This window comes from Symsagittifera roscoffensis, chromosome 7 (genome assembly GCF_963678635.1).
Source record: "Symsagittifera roscoffensis chromosome 7, txSymRosc1.1, whole genome shotgun sequence".
Classification (NCBI taxonomy): domain Eukaryota; kingdom Metazoa; phylum Xenacoelomorpha; order Acoela; family Convolutidae; genus Symsagittifera; species Symsagittifera roscoffensis.
In genome coordinates this window covers 8,595,911-8,615,673 of record NC_087068.1, presented here as the reverse complement: position 1 = coordinate 8,615,673, position 19,763 = coordinate 8,595,911, and the positions used below count along the sequence as shown (strand labels likewise).

At 35.8% G+C, this 19,763-nt stretch overlaps 1 long non-coding RNA gene across 1 annotated transcript in view; it reads right to left on the bottom strand.

Moving 5' to 3' along the window:
* The window catches only part of LOC134851190 (uncharacterized), a 43,985-nt gene that overhangs the window by 5,878 nt on the left and 18,344 nt on the right, over window positions 1–19,763 (bottom strand). The gene's annotated exons all lie outside the window — the stretch shown is intronic.

The window sequence follows — 19,763 nt, the reverse complement described above, 5'->3', positions numbered from 1 at the left end:
ATCATATACGAACAACTTTTTACTTCACATGTAAATGAAAATCAATCGGAACTTCTTCATAATTAATATATTGGACCCATTAATAATAATACACAAACTACACATGAAGTAAACGAAATCAACACGGTAACTAAACCTGATAAAAAAGATGAAACAAAATGCTCAATCACAAAACATATTCATCAAAATATACAAAAAAAACAACCAAGGGAAAAAATTTGAACAATTCCATTTCTCTTAGAGAGTCCAAGAAACAAAGAATTTCAACCACCAGATCTTGAAATTGATTTTTTAATTGACTCAGGAGCAGAATCAAATAAAATTAAAATTCCCACATGGAATGAAATTAAAACATTGCATCCAAATTTAACACCTCTTGAAACCTCTAGTAAATTAGCAACAACACAAGGATCAACATTAGTAAATTATGGAAAAATCCAATTATTCCTTGTTCCCACAATAACGATGGAACAAAAAAAGATTTTGAACAAGCCAATAAAACAAATATTTCATATTACTGATATTATGCACAATATTATTGGCATACCATTCATAACTAAATATATACCAACAATCAACATCTTAAATAGTAAGATCCATATCAAAGATAAATATACAAAAACAAAAAATACAGCCCTAACATTCTTCCAAAGATTAAACAAACAACCACAATTTTTCTCAAAATTTAACCCTATTTATAATCAAGAACGAAAACACCTGAAACCACTATCAGGAAATATATATAATTTCTCAATTAAACAATTTCATCAGTATAACAAAAACAAAATAAAAAACAACTTTTCATGTCAGATTTCGAATTTAAACCTATTCACAAATTTTTCAAAATTACAATCTCATCTATAAAATACTCAAAAATACGAATTCTGATATTATTTCCTTACATGTGTATAATAATACACCATATCAAATAACATTACCGTTAGGACTTTTGGGATATTGCGAAACAAATGCTACAATTTCACCTATAAATGAAGTAGCCTAAGCCTACCAAATTAATAATTTTCTACAATTATTAGATATTTGCCAATCAACAATTCTTGACGAAGAATTATCCATGAATAATATAATAAGTATTGAAAAAAAAAACACGGATGATTTCACAAAAACACCATATTTTAAACCGACTTTCAATATAACAAATTACACAAAAGAACAACAAAAATTTTTAACAATGTTTAATTTTCAACACTCACAAATCACACAAGATGAGTTTGATAAATCAGCAAAACAACTGTTAAATTATTCAACAGTTTACGCAACATCAAAATTTGACGATGGAAAAATTAGTTCATCACTACACCTCCCAATAAAACCTGACGCAGTTTTCAAAAAACAAAGAGCAAGTAAAGTACCGATTCACTTACACGACAAGGTAAATAGATTACTTGAAATTTTAGAACAATACGAAATTATCTCACCAGTAAATAAAAAAGAACAACCAAAAAGTAATACCTTTCATCAACCCTGTTATTATCCTAGCAAAAAGTGAATCATTAAAATAGTTTTAGACGCTAGATATCTCAATTCACTAATTGACCAATCAAAATGCAATAGGCCTATTGAACCAATACAAGTTATCTTAACAAAGATAAATGATAAATACTTCACAACCGCAGAAACGAATAGTGCTTATAATCAAATGCCACTAGATGAACAATCACGACGTTTAACACAATTTGTTATTGGAAATCAACAATATGAATATAATCACTTATTCTACGAAATATCCATAGGACCAGCAGCTTTTTCAGCTTTCATTAGTAAAATTTTTAGACCATTAATACTCAATAAAAATGCAATCACCTATTTAGATGGTGTTTTTATGCAATCAACAACCAAAAAAGAAATGTTTACAGTCTTAGAACAATATCAAAAAATACTTCAAAACGAAAATCTGAAAACAGCCCCTGATAAATCACACTTCTTTTCAACACGCGTTAAATTTTTAGGACATAATATTGAACGAAACACTATCACTCCATTAAAATCACGCATTGATGCAATCCAAAAACTTCAGCCACCTACAAATAAAAAAAAGTCCAAGAATTCCATGGAATGTTGAATTTGTTAAGTAAACATATTTACAAAATGCAATTATGCTCAAGACCTTTCTATAAGATCCTTAGACAACAAAATAATTTTGAATGGACCACTGAACATCAAACACGATTTGAAGAAAATAAGAACCTTTTGACAGAACAAATTTCAAACACAATTCCAGATCCAAATCAACCATTCTATGCAATGTGCGATGCTTCAAACTTTGGCGTCGGCGCAGCATTGATACAATCACATAGTGGAACAAATAAAATGAATCTTATATCAGCAAACTCACGATTATTCACACAAGCAGAGCTACGACTCTCAACTCTAATGAGAGAATGTTCAGCTATAATTTATACACTTACAGAATACGAATTTCCGAAATTTGGATAAAAACACTCAACAGTTCTATTTACAGATCACAAACCAATTATATTTCTTTTTACACAAAACTCAAATCCTAATCATAGAGTTTATAGATTTCAATTAATTCTAATGAAAACTCCAAATCTACATATAGTTTGGACAGCAGGAAAAAAACCTTGCGTTACCATATACATTAAGTCGAAATACGCCACTTGAATTACTCACACGAAAAACTACAGTTGAAATACCACAAAATATTAAATTTTATCTCGCAAAAGATGAAACATCACCCCGACTAGAATGCAAATATGCAGTAAAAACTGACATTGATCAATCACAGATAAATAATCTACAACATTTTGCACTCTACTTAGATTGCCAAAATAATCACTACGAAGTAGATTTACTAGGCACATCAACTTTTAAACCAATTCCATACTCACAATGGATAAAAAATAATACTCAACACACGAGAATAAAACAACACTCTCATAAAAAAGACCTTTTTCCATAAATTGAAAAAGAAATTTTGACCGATAAAATAAAGGACCACAAACAAATGATTGAAAATACACCATAAATCAAGTTTTTGACCTCCATGACCCATTTGACACCATTCCCCTATCAAAACTAGAAATGGACAATATGTTTCTCCCCCCAACGATTAAAATTACACTTGAAATTTTAAAACAATATCAAAATCTCGATCCAGTAATTAGACAACTAAAATCATGGCACAAATACAAAACTAAGCCCGTAAAAGCTGATACCACAATTTTAGGAAACAAAACACTACTCCGATATTTCAGAAAATTGAATAACACAACAATTAATGAGAAAACAGATCATTTAGAATATCAATTAAATGATTCTAAAGTTCCCTGTCTTCCTTTAAGTATGATACTAATAGCTTTTAACATCTCCCATACACAAAATACAAAGGGACACTCAGGATCAGAAAAAAACATACCAGAACTTTACACAAAATTTTTATTTCCCAAATGCCCCAATTTGGATAAAGTATTATGCAATGATTGTATAATATGTCAATTAAACAAACCCTATCCAAATCCCTTTAAAATGCAAAGCAGACACAAAAAATAAAGGATATCAATAAAAAATGTTTTTTGATTGGAAAATACAACTCGAAAAAATACAACTCACAAGAGATTTAACTGATAACACCATGATCTATCAAGGAATTAGATTACCTTGCAAAAATGATCAAGGTTATTGTGACCCCACAACAAGGTCCCAAGCAACAATTGTTTGGTTTCCCGAAGATACATGCACAACATTTCAAATAGCAAAAATACACGCTCGAATGATAAAATTTCATGAAAAATATTTTATTGAATCAATTCCATACGAACAAGTAAACCCATCTCGTAAACAAGGCAAGGAGTTTAGAAATATCCATGATATAGACAAATTAACAACGTTTTCAACCTATCAAGAAACAGAATTTGCATGTAAATACAGAAATCCACTTTATAAGACACAATACTCTGAAATAATTGTCGAATACGAAAAAGGTTTCGACATGACCACTGGAAAAAAAAATTGACCCTTATGCCACAAGTCATCCTGTAAATGCAGGATTGTTGGAATTTTTTCATCATCCATTAATAGAATACTTTTAGTTGCACAAATATAAGAATACAACACAAAAATATCCACAAGACAAAACACATACGACGAAGAACATTATAATATAGAAATAACACCTACTGCACCACAGTTGCCACCGTTACCACAAAACCATCCATTGTCATTAAATACCCGTAATTTCCGAAATCTAGCAATCACAAATAATCCATATTCTAGACCAAATACAACACAAAGTCCTATCCAACACATAACGACACATCATTCACAAAATGATAATACATATGAACAAATTATCAAACAACCGCACACCACCACTTTTCAGTCTCAAAATAATCATTTCTTTAGCACACGATGAGCCGACAACTTGGATCCCTCCATCGCTCAAATTCCCACCCAGCCAACCTCCAAACTCAAATCCCAATAAACCCACTTTTTGCTTTCTCACCACCCGTTTTTCCAATTTTTATTATACCATCAAGCACGAATTCTGATACTAACTCAGATATTTCAGTTTTTCATACTATCTCACAATTTAATAACTCTAATGTAGAAACCCCCGACGAATTTGCAGTCTCCGAACCATCTCCCTCTACCCATACACAGACCAACTCCTCAGTTTTTTCAAAACCCCCTTTTCAACCCACCCCATCCAGTCATCCACTCCCATCCGTTTCCACTTCTTCTTATGCTTCCCAAGTAACCCCAACCTATTCTCCACTTCATTCCGACAGATCATATAATAATTCCCCAGATAACCCCCAAATTTCCCAAGAACTGGATAATTTTATTACTTTACAACAACAATTAATACACCCCCAACACCCTTACAATACATCAACTATCATCCACTATAACATCGTCAAATCCACCTACCCCCACACCCTCCTCAGCTTACACTCCATCATTAGCACAATCATCCACAACCACCGAAACACCTACCAGTACTCACCGAGCTTATCGCACTTTTAAAGGAAAATTTCCAAATCACCCATTCCCAACCAAACCCGGAACAGCCCGCGAATATATTAATCACCCGGAACACACAAACACGAAACATTTTCTTGAAATCACCCTACCCTCATTTCCGCAATATACATCAAATACACCTACCATTGCTAACGACACACGCAATTTTGTTGATGAGCGCGTTTTAATGCCAACACTTTATTGGACAGCTTACTATAATTATACTAACCCCCTCTGCCTACCATTAGCTAATACTACTGAAAGTATCGAGAAAAACAAAAACATGTTATATAGACTCACCAAAACACTAACACCTCGACAATTTACTTAAATTGGATATAGAAAATTATTAAAAACATTCACCGCGCCCCGAGCTAACGATTTTGCAATAGAATACTACGATCATAATATCATCCGCCCTAATCAAGATCAATTTTTAGATAAAGATCGCTTCGCAAACCCGCAACTAACAGACAAATTTTTCATTAAAACATCATACGTATTTATACTTAATATTTTTGATAGAAAGCATGATCATATTATTTCAGAATCACTAGTTGATATTCAAGCATATCAAAGCTTCTATGATAAATTTCAGTTGTTTTCACTCACATTTCACTTTCTTTCACCACAGTAACGCGATTTGCACTGTTCCCACGATATTATGTTACGCTCTAAACAAACGCACAAATATACATATTATCGTTTTATACAAAATCATTTTGATTTACACACTCCATCAAGACAACCTCACCATCGTTTTCAGTTTCTCAACTCAAAATACACGTCACCATTTTTTTTTAATTTTACATATTGCATTAAAGATACTAACCTCCACGGCATCCTCCGCAACTATGACCCAGTTACCCAAATGTATATATTCTGTTATTCTGTCCCATCACAAAGACCTTCAATGCTGAAGAATCAAGACCCTTCCTTATCCCGCATAAATTTATTCAACCTATTGAAATACCCATATTAGAAATCATTCACAATACTAAATATAATCATAAAATATATAACCTCATCCAAAACACACCTTACGAGTTCGCAGTTGGCACAGAAGAACTAAACACCATCAAGGCACTTCAATTGCTTTGGCAACTGCTACAAACTAAAAATATCATACGCATACTAGCCAAGTTACTAACAATATCAGACATGATTCATGACATCTTCCCCAACGGCTTTTTCCCAGAAGACTAAGGTAAATATAAACTAAAAAACTTTTAACTAATAAATTCAAATTTGTACTAACCGTTTTCTATCAATATTTATTTTATTCTTTTAGTCTTCAAACCACAACCATCTACAAAACAGAAAACGACAAATGAAAATAAACTTGTTAAATTATCTTAAAACTCATTTATTTCTTGCACTAAATACTGTAGTAAAATTCATAACAAATGTAGTAATTCTATTTATAAATTATTTCCCCATGAAGCAGTAAAATTGAAATACGATGAAAGTTTATAATTTTAAACTTCACCAAAACGCAGTTAAATTCAAAGTCTATGCAATAAATTGATAAAATGAAAAAGCAGTACTAACCTTTTCGAAATTTTCATTCATTCGCACAAGAATTCTATCCAAACTCGCACAGCTCGCCCACGAAGAAATGTTTAAATAATGATTTTAAATGTCAAGCTTTCACTATCAACAACTCTAACACACGATAACAAGTTTCAAACTTTCCTTTAACCCGGTTGGAAAGGAATTATACACTAAACCAAACTAACCAATGCAGCTTACTAAACACCACCTATCATAAAATAACAGCATGACTAAGAAAAGAAAAACCAACTGTAGCCAAACCGGATTAATCCAGTTCAAAACTGGATAATTTATTCTTTTGAAGACTATTATAAAGTCTAACAAAGAATTAATAAAACACAAAAAAGTCGCAAGACAAACCCAAACCAAAAACATTTTGATTTTTGAAAAAAGGACACAACCAAAGTAACATAAGAAAGACCAGAAAAAAACCAACATAAAACGTTATCACATAACACGACTTCTCAAAGAAACAGCATGCAATCATACTCCCACTCCTGGCCTACCCCACCAGAGAAGGACGTCCTGAGCATGCTTATAGCTGGCCTAACCCACCGCGCTACACCGACGCTTTGTGACCACACTTCAATTTTTAATAAGAGGTACTCAAGGGTGAGTAACCCTTCAAAATAACTGAACTAAAACAAAACGCTTTTGTGAAAACGACTAACTAAGTTCATGATTAAAAAACCAAATTAACAAAAATTTATAAAATGTAAATCATACTTTGCAGTATATAGATCATACACAACAACAAAGACGAACATCCAAAGACTAGACGATTCGATCACACTCGAACAAAAGAATGGCTAAACACAACCGACATGCCGTCCACAATCACGACTCAAAGGATTTAGAGTACGACTTGACTTCGCAGAAAAGGACTTCATTGAACTAGACCAATGACCACCTCGATGCTCAAGTATACGTACAAATCCGAGTTACAAGGCATCCCTTCCAAACACGATCTTCACGCCATTCCCAGACGAGGCTGCACACAAAACAGTTCTCTACTAATACAGAAAAACCTGACATAGCAAACCATTTTGAAATCGGATTGATTTCATTGGGGATAACAGTCGTTGTCGAATGACGTAATAACAACTTCCTATTCCTGATTCCAGCGTCCTGGAACGTTCTTCTTCAAGAGGAACCGGATAAGAAAATGATGCTCGCCAAATACCAACGTTCATTATCCATCCTTCAATTGCAGAGAAGAAAGATAGTTCTAAAAAACTCTGTAAACCCCGGATGGGTGGAACCTGATCTAAACTACATTTTATTATGGATAAATTAGATATTTTACCACTGTAAAATACTTAATATTAACCAATCATAGTCCATCTAACTAACAACCCACTTATTTGTAAGTGCTGAAATTACTTGTAATTTCAGCACCAGAGAGATTTGAATTTAACTTAGAAATTAGTTACCTCTCCAAGAGAACTTCAGCAGTTGCAATAAGCCAGTATACTCTAGATCTATTGAGCCTAGCAGAGTCTAGTTAAACACACTGAGACTAGTAGATATAAGAGTAAGATTATGATCGTTATTAGACTAAGAAGTTGCACGAATCTATCCGGCCGAAAATAAGATAGCGTGACGAGCAGACGGTGTACCCTATCCGAAATTACTCTATGAGTTAACCTCAAGGACCTAACTCAATTTTCAAACAAGTTTCCAATATAAAACTGGTAGACTTATTTTGGCGTCAATCAAACTGGTTTTTGCCCTAAATGACACAGAGCAATAAAATGGCTTGATAATATCGAGAAATTCAGATGAAGAGAAATTAATCGAAAGTCTGAACAAGAAACAAATTCAAAGTAGCGTACTTTTGATGTTTGATTCTTCCGTTGAATCGCCTGTTTGATGAACGTCCCAAATATTTTTAATGATGACTCTGATGGGGACATTCTGATTTTTTTAAACCAGAGATTAGGAACGTTGAGTCACCGAGCAGTGCGTTATCGAACTGAAATATATGGTGGCTTAGAAATAAAATTATTGACAATAGCAGATAAAACCAATGATCCCTACAAATTGTTATCCATCTTGGTTGCTTGGTGGGAAGGGTTCATTGAGATCAACGACAAGACTACGAGCAGAGCTATTAATTACAATGAAACAAGCGGTGAAAAGAATTACTTCCTTCAATGAGCGTCCTACAGAACTGTTTCGAACCAAAAAAAATGCGAGTTGGAGAAAAAGAATGAAGTTGGTTTCAGACTCACACATCAGGAAGCTGAATTGGAGCAACAGCAAAATCAATTTGGAATTGAGCATCTCAAAGTAAAATATTGGTTGAGATAGGAGACTGACGTTTGGTAAAGGAATAATTAAACACAAAAAGCATCAAGGTCGCGGAAGCTTAAATTTTAGAAAATGAGTATCTGGAAGTGATATTCAGCATCTAGGTCAGTCTTTTTCACGTGACCATCCTTTGGAAAGAGAGGGTTTGCCGATCTCGAGAGACTCACAATGGTCCACTACCCGCAAAACTATCCCAGAAAAACTCGGACACAAAAAGGTCCATATATTACCTCTATCACATATCATGGGTTCACAAAACTACATTTGTTTCTAAAACTTCAAGTGTCTTGTACGATTTCCGCGACTCAGCATATCAACGTATCTAGGTTCACTGCCTTACAAGAATCTAATAGCTTACCAGTTTCTCCCAGACAACATTCAGGATATCAAAATTGGGCACAACTCTGACATAGACCAGCAGAGATCAGTATTGGCAATTATAATTTGATTACACATCAACCTTGATATCTGTTTGGCTGCAAAAACCAATTTAAGGGCATTTTGCCAAAATGAGTGAAAATAATCTACCAATGATGGTTAACTGGGTTTCTGCAGGGACTCAAAATAACGCTGAAACAAGTTTCAACTCTCAACTGAATACCTCCCACAATTTTTTCCCTCCCCTAAATCAAATTTCTCAACGAGGAAAACTCGGGGGGAATTTTGAGTGATGGAGCTGTCTATGAAGCTGGTTTGTGCCAGTTTCGAGTGATGGAGCCGTCTACAAGGGCCTCCCACAACTAAAAACACAATGTTACACATCATCTACTTGATAGCAGCTTCAAAATTCGTTTCCTTGTGGTGATCTGATGCATCCAACACAAGTTTTTCGGCAACAACAAACTGAACAGAAGTTCTGAGTGAACTAGTCGAAGTGCTATTATCAGTACACAGGAAGGATCCGATTCCTGAATGAAAAACAAACATGATTGCAAGAACTGAGTTCGACATAGCAGAGTTTGCCTATATTGAGAAAAAGAATAAAGATGACTTTTTTACATTAGAGCAAAAACTTAGCCAACCTCAGAAAAAGATAACGTAGCATCTGGACAAATTGTAGATATTTCCCCAACTCAAAATGCACTTTTCTGAACGAATAGTCGACAATCTCTATTTTGATAGCGTCGTGTATATCTCTTAAATTCAATGAAGAGCTCAAAAAACGTTTCCCTGCTCAATCAAGCTTTAATTAAATCCACTCAACACTCTACGTGATCAAACGTCACTGATCAAAACAAAACTTCCTGGATTTTTTAATATTTATAAGTCAAAATAGAAGCGCACGAGCAATTCAGAAAGCCTGAAAAATCAAAAACTTAGAACCTTAAGTGTTTTTGTTGCAACTAAACCAGTTGATAAAATAGCTGATTTTCAGTATAAAGTATAAGTTCTTTATATCGCCAAGCATGAGTTCTGGAAGTGCTTTGCTTATGAAGAAGACTTCAAGGCTTTACTTTCTACTGAAAAACAGCTGTGATACTTATGCCCCGTCGAGCTACAATAAAAAACAGTTCAAAACCACCCATGGTTATCTGTTTCATTAAGCTGATCGCGTGTACGCAATGGAAAATCCGACAAAACAAGTGCCAAATAATAAATTAGAATGGAACAGCTACATTACAAGCAAGGAAAAAGTTTTTGGAGCGCCAGTTCGAGAAATGCGGACATAAGAAAACTCACTAAAGTAGAATGCAAGGTGTGTTACTTTAAAAAAAAGCATTGGAACTGATTACCTCGAAAGGGTTACTGCCCATTCATATACTTGAAGTGTCTCTAGACTCCCATAGAGCTGAGTGCCTGAGGTTGTCTGGTTATGCAGCAACCCAATGCCGGTATCAGCTATTTTAGTCAGTTTTATGAAGTGTTCAGCTTAAAAACGAACTAAAGGTTGGCACTCATTCTCTCAACGCCATTTTGTAGAGTCAGTATTCTGATCTTGCTCCGATACGTCCAATTGATTATAAAACGCTGATGTAGATTTGATAATTGATCAGGACTAGTTCAGTGCAATTAAGCCGAAATTTTGGTAAAGATTAAGGTTAATCCGAAAATGACACGCGTCTCTAGACTCCCAGTGAATTCCATGGCAATTGTTTGCACAAGCCATTGCTTTTAGATTTTGACCTGCTGCAAAAGTTATAGTTTTTCTTGTCGGTGCATGTCAGTATCAGTATGTTGTCTCGGCTGATATTGACGAAGTCTACCTCTAGGTTGAAAAGAATACCAATTTCTTCATGACGGGAGAATCCCACAGTCGATGTGGTTGTACTACATTACACCAGACCCCTCTGATAACTGATGCGCTAAGACCGCCCAAAACCGCATTTCAATTTCAAAACTGATGTTTTAGCATGTGGAGGTATATCTTCACAAGCTCTCTGTCTCAAATGGGACTACTGTGTTTATGCTTTGGTTCTTAGTCCTGGTGTTATGCGGCAGCTATAAGCTCGATAACACAGCCAACTCTGTCAAATTTGGTATAGTCCGTTTTTGACCAAATGCGTCTCGTAGCAACCTACAACGTACGAGCGCAATTAGTTACAAAATAATTTTCACGAACTCACGACCAGCAGTTGGATGATGAACTACAACTTGACACCCAGTCGAACTTCTTGGCCTTGCAGTCTGGCTCGCCATTTTTTGTGCAGATGGGAAAAAAGGTGCAGTAAATTACCGCATCCGTCGAATGCGTCACATAACATATGTTTGGGGACAGCTCAGAAATTTATTTTGTGATGTAGGTTTTCTTGCTGTCCTTGAAAAGCATTCTCAATAAACCCCACTATCGTTTGTACTTGAGAACTCAAAATTTCTCACCAATGAAAGCATTTGCTATCTCGAATTTTGAAACGCTTGAAAAAAGATAACACCAAAGCCTTAACAAATCCTTTTTGGAATATTTTCATCTGGACTGATAAAGGTACGGTTCTCCGTTGGTTTGATTTTGGACAGGAAAAACCCTACCTATAACTCAAACAGGATTGGAGAAACTGCGGCTGCTGATCAATGGTTTGACGTCTTGATAGGAGACAATCTTGCTGACAATGAGTTACGAGGAAACTCCACCGATTTATTTAACACTATTTTTTGGGTAAGTTTTCCAGGTTTAAATGTTAATGACTGGTTTTCGATGCCGAATAAACAAAAAACTGAGGAAATCTATCTTTCTGTGATCCGTATTGTGACTACAGTGAATGTTTAGGGTTAGCGTCTAACTTAGGGTGAGCGCGCAATATTTCAGTTAGAGTTTGCATTTTTCGCGCCCCGTGAGTTCTCTTCTTTTTCTTTGCTTCATCTGTAGTAGGCATGAATCAAAAGCTATCACGCCAAGGATGGCAGAGTTTTCAGCTGAACGGTTTGGTTACCGTTAGCGCCATTCACAAATTGCAGTACAGGTTACGTTTAATCCCTCTGCGTCTCAAAAAAACGAATCTCAGATAAGCTTTTCTTATTGAACTTTGTGACATGAGTAGGTAATCAAATTGAGATTATTGCTTCAATGTATACGAGCTCTTTGCAATGGCAATCGTTGGAATCGTTGGCCGTCACGAATTTCTGTCAGTCAATTGAACTGACATTCGGTCTTCAAAAAGAAATCGTTTCAAATGCACATGAAATTTTTTAAAGAAACTTCTGTTTTGTCGAAACATCAAAGCACGCGTGCTCAAAAATTACAATTATTGCACGCCCAGATGGTTTCAAAGTTTCAACTCTAAACACTTTTACTGGCCTTCGAGGAGTACTTTGACCACCGTAAAGGGACGTCCGTGCGCGAACGCAATATAAAGCCTTGTCTTCGCGAGTGTATGCTATTTTTGAACAGGTGCTCAAAATAGCAAGCGGATACTGAAGTTCACATGAAAACAGGCAATTTAATCTGGTCCGTAGACAAACGCAGCACAAGAGGTGATCGCTGTTTGGCTCAATTTAATTTTTTGACTGTGGAAAAGACCAAAAAGTTCGATCCGCCGTATTTACCAGCCGCACCGCAGAAATAACGCGTCTGACCAGTGAATTGACCTATATTTTTTACTCCGTCGGGAGCTGGCGATGTTCTTGCCAAAATGACGAGCAAGAACTTAAGTTATTATTTCAAAGAAACCTTGTCTAAGAAACTTTCTAAGAAACCTTGTCAAATCTAAAATAACGAAACTGGCAATAAATTTTCATTTTTCCGAACTGTGTTTCCGCGATTAATTGCAATTCAAAAGAAGTCAGATACAAAACTTTTTATATCCACAAGCTATACCCTACCTACCGGAAATTAATCTTTTTCAGTATCGAGGTGAAACAAAATTAAAGCTTCACAAATTTTTTTTTTGCCGTATTAAAAACGAATGCCCGAGTGGACGTTTTTGCAAGCTGGTTCCTAAAATTTAAATTTTGTAGTAGAGGTTTTGCTGACCTGAGAGAAAATTTCGCCAGCTGATTTTTTTGCTAGAAACTCAGATACGCCATGCACCGCTGAAATATAGCCGACATTTCGGCTTTTGGTCTTTAATATTGATCTGTTATTATTTTTCCCCAAAAAAATGTCTTTTTCTTTATCAATAAAGTGATATTCAAGCTCAATTCGAAGAGGGCTAGCGAAATATGCGGAGCTCAACAGCAACAGAAGCAGCCACATTAAACATATTTTTTGTTAGATCAATGCAAAATGCAAGGATCAAAACGATCGAAGAAACGGAAAAAATTTTGGCGTCTGTCTTTGTGGATCTGTCGATACATATTGGAGATACTAAAATCAGAAAGCAACTCTACAAAGTGAAAGTTGGATAAAAATCTATTTTCTTCAGATATAATTTAAGAATTTTAGATCTGTTGTAAGTTTTGATAGTACGACTTCGATTACGGAGCTTTACCAATCGATTATAAAGATTTTTGTTTTGGAAATTTTTTTCTACTGTCTATCTTCATTGTTTAATCAGCACCAAAATTTCCAAAAACTGTTTTTTTGTAACAAATTTTATGAATACTAGACAAAAATTGTTGGTACGACGCCTATAAAATAAGGCAAAAAAATCAATTTTGAACAGATTTTTTTTGTAACCAGAAACACTATAAGTCATTTCTGATCTTTTATGTTTTCTGCAGCCTTTGGTAAACAGAGTCTGATCTTGCAGATGTTCCCATAAAGTTTGTTGTATAGTAAGCTTGACATAAAAATAATTGATTATAAATATTTACAAGGTATAAAACTCAAGGTGACTGATAGTGTAGTACCACATTCCTTGTGGAAAAAAAACTTTTAGTAATTTAGGAAACAAAAGTGAATAATAACAATAATAAATTCTAATCGATAGTTTTTATTTTTAAATTTGATACAAATTACGAATTTTTCTTTTTTTGATTTTTTCCTTTCTTTTCTCAAACCACGTCTAGCTCGATTTGTAAGCTCGAGCTCGAAGAGGCATTTCTGTCAAGAAACGCGAATCTGAACTTATTCTGGAAAAAAGTGGCACTCTAGAAGTCCCAGTTTGGTTTCCATGGAAAGCTAGTCTTGAAATATGCTAGGCATTCTTTGTACTGCGCCAACGCTGCTTTTAAATTGCCTCCCACTGAAAACTCCTCCTCGGAAACTTCCCGTTTTAAGTGCTTTGTCGGTTTTCCAAATCTTTGTGGTTATTTAATTTTGCAACCCCTGATCTTTCAGGCTTGAGTCGTCCGACACGTCCGTTGGCGGGTCGTATTTTTCATCTCCTCTTTCGGATGACGGCTGATTTTTTCGTCGAATTTTGTCCGCGATGTTTTGAACGCTTCGGTTCAGCAACTAAGCAGCCAGGTTTTTCCATTCAGATGGTGAGAGGTCCCAATTTCCGAATGTGTCCACTAGTTCTTCTGCTATCGACTTCAGTTGATTTGTCTACTTTCTATATTTTTCTTCCTTCTGATTGTGGTTTCCTTGGCGTTAAACTAGACCGGCCATATTCTCTCCGTTCTGGTTCAATGTCTTTTTCCATCTCCATTGTCCTTTTTTTCTGGATTTTTTTCTGCTTTCTCTCTCCTTGCTTCTTGCACAGTTGGTTTTTTCTTTTCAATTGTTTTTCCAAATTGGCCTTCTCTTGAGTTTTTTACAAACTAATGATTTTAGCCAAACTTGTTTCCGATTTTTTTGACGCGACATTCTTTTGGCTCTGTTGGATTCAATTATTCGGAAATTCCGCATCGGCTTGTTGAAACTTCTGGTGCATTTGTTCATCTACATCTGATTCAGTCTCCTCGAGTCATTCCTGTTGGCTGACTTTATAAAAAATTTTGGGCTCCGTTGTTGGATGGACTTTTCCTGGATCTCTGGGTTGACTCGTTGGGCAAGTTATTTCTTACCTCCGCGATATCAACTTTCCGATATATCGTTTCTCCAGTTGTTTCTATCGCGGAGTCTGTGTTCGACGCTATTTTTCCCTGCAGTGGTTTTATGAGTGGCCTTCCATTTTTTAAATTCTCATATTTCTTGAGTGTGGTATTTTTAGCAGAGTTTTGGTGTTTTCCTTCTTTTTTGAATAAACGCTCTCTCCCAGGAGTACATCAGCTCTCTTTTTAGCTTGGGATTTGATTGTTCTGCGAGATTAACTAAACGTTTGGTATCATTTTGTGTCGTTCCTCATTCCATTTTGCAACTTCTTGGGTTGTTTCATTCGTACTTTCCCTCGCTGTGGAAAGTTGTTGCTTGAACATAGGGCTTGTGTCCAGACTCGATGTCTCCTTTCTGAAAATTTTGAGAATCTCTTCTGACTGGTCAATTCATCTTTTCAGCTGTGTTGCCGTCAGGGAGGATCATTATTTGTTTTTTTTCTTAAACTACCAGAGTTATTTATAAGTTTGTCCCTATTACTTTAAAGTCGTTTTTTGCTTGTCTCTTAAAGTGTGCTTGGAACGGCAATTTTTGAATTTTTTTATTTGTTCCGCCTAAGATTGTGAATGATCGTTCTGACACAATACTTGATCGAATTTTTATTGCGTTGAGTAGCATCACTCCAAGAGTTCGATTTTTCTTTGAAATGTAGGTTCAACGAGTCCACACCCTCTGCGGTCCCCCGAGTACTCGGCAAAAAACGTTAATAGATACTTCGCTGTTGCTTTTCCACTAATTGACCTATTGTCTACCACCGATAAAACCTTTGAAAAACGGTCTATTGCTACAAGTGAGTATGTTTTCTTTCCCTTATGATTTTTGTCTGCCTCGCATAATCTAAATTTATTTCTTGGTTCGGCAGCGTGAGCTACGATATTCCTCTGCAAGACTTACTATATCCTTGTGCATGTGGGGCCAACACAGGTGTCGCGTTACAGTCAAAATTTTTTCTCGGCATGCGTGCCTTCTGTGTATCATCTTCATGTTAGCGGGACAAAGTAGTACTACGACAACCAGACGGTTGTCGACTACAATGCAGTAGTCAACGACTGTCAACTGGTTCCAGAGCGGGTTGTTGTAAGGTCCCATGAGTTCAAACCCCTGTTTATTGACTCTATCCTCCACTCTTTCAACTCTGTTCATCCACGCGTATTCAAAAATAAGCTCCGCACGATTTGAAAGCCTTCTTCCCCCAGCTGCTCTGACAGTCCGAAATTATCCTTCCGAGTCAAGTAACTCATTCTGAAAACTTTTCGATTTTTTTCGATACTTTCCTTAGAGACATCATTTGCCTTGTTTTTGTATCTGTGGCGGCGTGGATCCATTAGGCTCGTTCTTTGACTAATCGATTGTTTCTTTTCTTTTTTCGAGATTTGTTGACAGCTGATTTCTAAGTTAAAAATTAGTGAAGCTGGTTTATTTGCATCAAATTGCTGTTCTTTTCCAGTTTTGACGGTCCCGAAAGTCAATTTTTTTCCGTTTGAGCTATATTCGTTTTTGAACAGTTTGGTTGCTATAGCAACCGTTTGATGATGTGTTTATTACTTCAATGCCGTAACTAGTCGTTTTTATCTTTATCAGATTCGGACCATGGGTCCCCGTTTGGTTCCCTGGATAGATAACCTGCTATCTCCACATCCTCCCCCGAAATGTGAACTACTTTAAACTGCTAGGGTACCAATTTATCTACTCAAGGTGTACATATAAATGGAAATGTACTAGGTAACCTATTCCTATCCAGGTCCAAGGTTAACGCTTTATGGTCAAATGCGATGATAAACTCCGTTCCCAGTAGGTGAAATTTACACAAATCTGCTGCTCAAACAGCCGTTAGAAGCTCTAATTCGTTCGTCTTATACTTGTGTTTTAGGCGTATAGTTTTCTAGAAGCGAATAACATTGGTACCCATTCCTCCTCTGTTTCTTGTTCTAAAATGGCTTCTAGTCCATTATAGCGTGTTTCCTTTTCGAATCGTAATCTTGAACTTCGAATCGTACTCTTGAGCTGCTAGAGTTGTTAGCAACTGCTAATTTAATGTTTTTGGAGATACTTATGTGTTCATCTCTCAAGCTGATTTTTTAACGGCAGTTTCATATTTTTTTAATTTTTGCTTTTAAATTACTTCTCTTAGTTTTCCGTTAAATTGCGGAGTTTGTTATGAACCTAGAAAGAAGATTTAATTTATGCTACCTAAAAGTATGCTACTTTGGTATTTTAGTCTCAATTTTAACATTGCTTCGGGTTTTGTGAGCTTTGGTGTAACTCGCGACAGCAGAGAATGATAAATCAATCTATTTTCTCACAAACCCAAATAATCTACTTCGTTTCTAAAAAAGAATTAGCAATTCGAAACATTAAATGCTAAATTTTTTTCATCTAGATTTTTTTATAGCTTTGCTTACTGATTGTTCATGCTCCAATTCCCCCTTATTTAACACAAGTACAATATCATTTAAAAATTAAATGTTTTTTTTTGCATGACTGAGTTTTCTGTTCATTGCTTTTTGGAATTCAGCCGTTAGGCCCGCTAACCCAAAAAAAACGTTAAAATTGTCTAGGCTTCCGTAGTAATGCTTCCTATTATATTGAAGTTGTTTTGGTTGCTGTGTTTTCACCTAATTTTAACTGATTATACTAACTAATTTTAAAGTCCAGGACCGTAAAGTATGGTTTATTCGTCCTCTGTTCAGTTGCAGTTTGGCTCACACCGTCTAGCAGTTCGCCAATATTCGGCATTTAATATTTGTTTTAAAGAAATTGTCTGGTAATTGGTTTTGCATCTAATGCTTTTTTGAATTGATCGCACCCTCGTTCTGTTGTTTTATCACAACCGGTTTGATCAAACAGTCACTGGTACACGTGTCTAGTTTCTCAATGTCCCCCTCCAGTAACAGCTTTTTCAGCTTAAAATTTATTGTAAATTCTCCTCACACTTTCTGGAATCGGGCAAAAGGATAAAGGAAATATGAAATTACTATATACTTTTTGAAACTCATTGTCGTTCAAATAATTATAAAAAAAATTCTAACCTTTTAAGTACCACGTCATAACTGGAGAATTCCTTTGGGGCTGATCGTCGTATGTTAGTAGTACGCACTTGGCCCTGCAAGTCTAGTCCCATTATGCATCTGTTTCTTCCTTCTGTGAACAGGTAAGTTGCTTCTTTCACCTCTATGCCTTTAGTTGCTTTCTGGGGATCCCAGAATAGGAAACGGTTGTTTATTGTAATCGACACACTGTGCTTCCAAACTTAGCTTTTCCGCTGATACAAGCTTTGGTGCTCGGGAGTTATCGATGATCGTTTCTGTTGTCGACCAATTGAGAAATGAAACTTGGCAGTACGTGTGTTTTTCTAATCAATTTAGTACCTTCAGCGACTTCATTTTGTTTGAACTCGGGTCTCGTTGCAGACCAATTGTCTTTGTTACAACCTTTCTTTTCTTTGATTGGTTTGCGGTGTGTTTGCAAATGTTCTCTTGAACGTACTTTGAGATTACTTCTCAGGCTGAGATATCTGTTCAGACTTCCCTATTCTCAAACACGTCACAGGAACCAAAGTTTTCAACAATCAAGTTACATTCTTTCTCTGATCTAACCAAATCTTCTGTTACCTCGCTTTTTTGCTCTTAAAATTTTCTCAGAGTAATTTTGTTTGCTGCAACTTTTTCTTCATATCTTCCTTATCGCTGGGAAACTTTTCAAAAGTCTTTCGATAAAATCTCTACCGCCCATATCTGTTACACGGTTTTTTCTTCATGATTGGAATCATATTTTTTTGATATTTGTTTTAATTCAGTTTGATGGTTTCCTATTTCTTCCTTTTGAATTTTTTACTGCCCGTATTGGTTCCGGTTTTATTCTCATACCCGCATTCTAAGCCTTTGCAGCTCCCGCAGGTGTAATGTTTTGGAGTGAAATGTTTCTCATCTTGAAAAAAAGAACAGATCTCGCGCTATCTCGTTTTTTAAGGTATCTAACTCCGACCGGACTGCTTGCAAAGGTAATGCAGGGTGCAAGGCTTCTTGTGTTTCCCCCTGTTTTTCAATTGCCTAAATTTCAAGTTTGTTACCTTAACGTGCGGATATTTTTTGCACGAATAAAGCCTCATCTTCAGTTTCAAGAAATGAGGATTGTCTTGATATCAAAACTTGTCTTGATATCTGAACTTCATTGTAGTAGATGTTATGTTCGAATCTCAGGCCTCTGGTTCTTCGTTCTTCATTCTCTTGCAGCACTCTGTCTAGGACAATTTGCCTCGTAATTCTTTTGCTGTCCCAGCATTTTCATCTTCCCTCGGGAATTCAGATCTCGGAGGCAGTTCCTACAAAACTTCCTTCGGATTCTCAAGAAGTAATTCTGGGCTAACGTTTTCCATGACTGTGACCGCCATCAAAAAAATGCTCCAACCAGATTTTGAACTTGTGCCATGTTGGATGTAAATTCGCTGACATTCAAAATACCAGTATCCTGACGGCTGTCTGCGCCATGTGATGCTCTAATGAGCTCTCCTATACGTAAATCTACAAGTAACCAGATA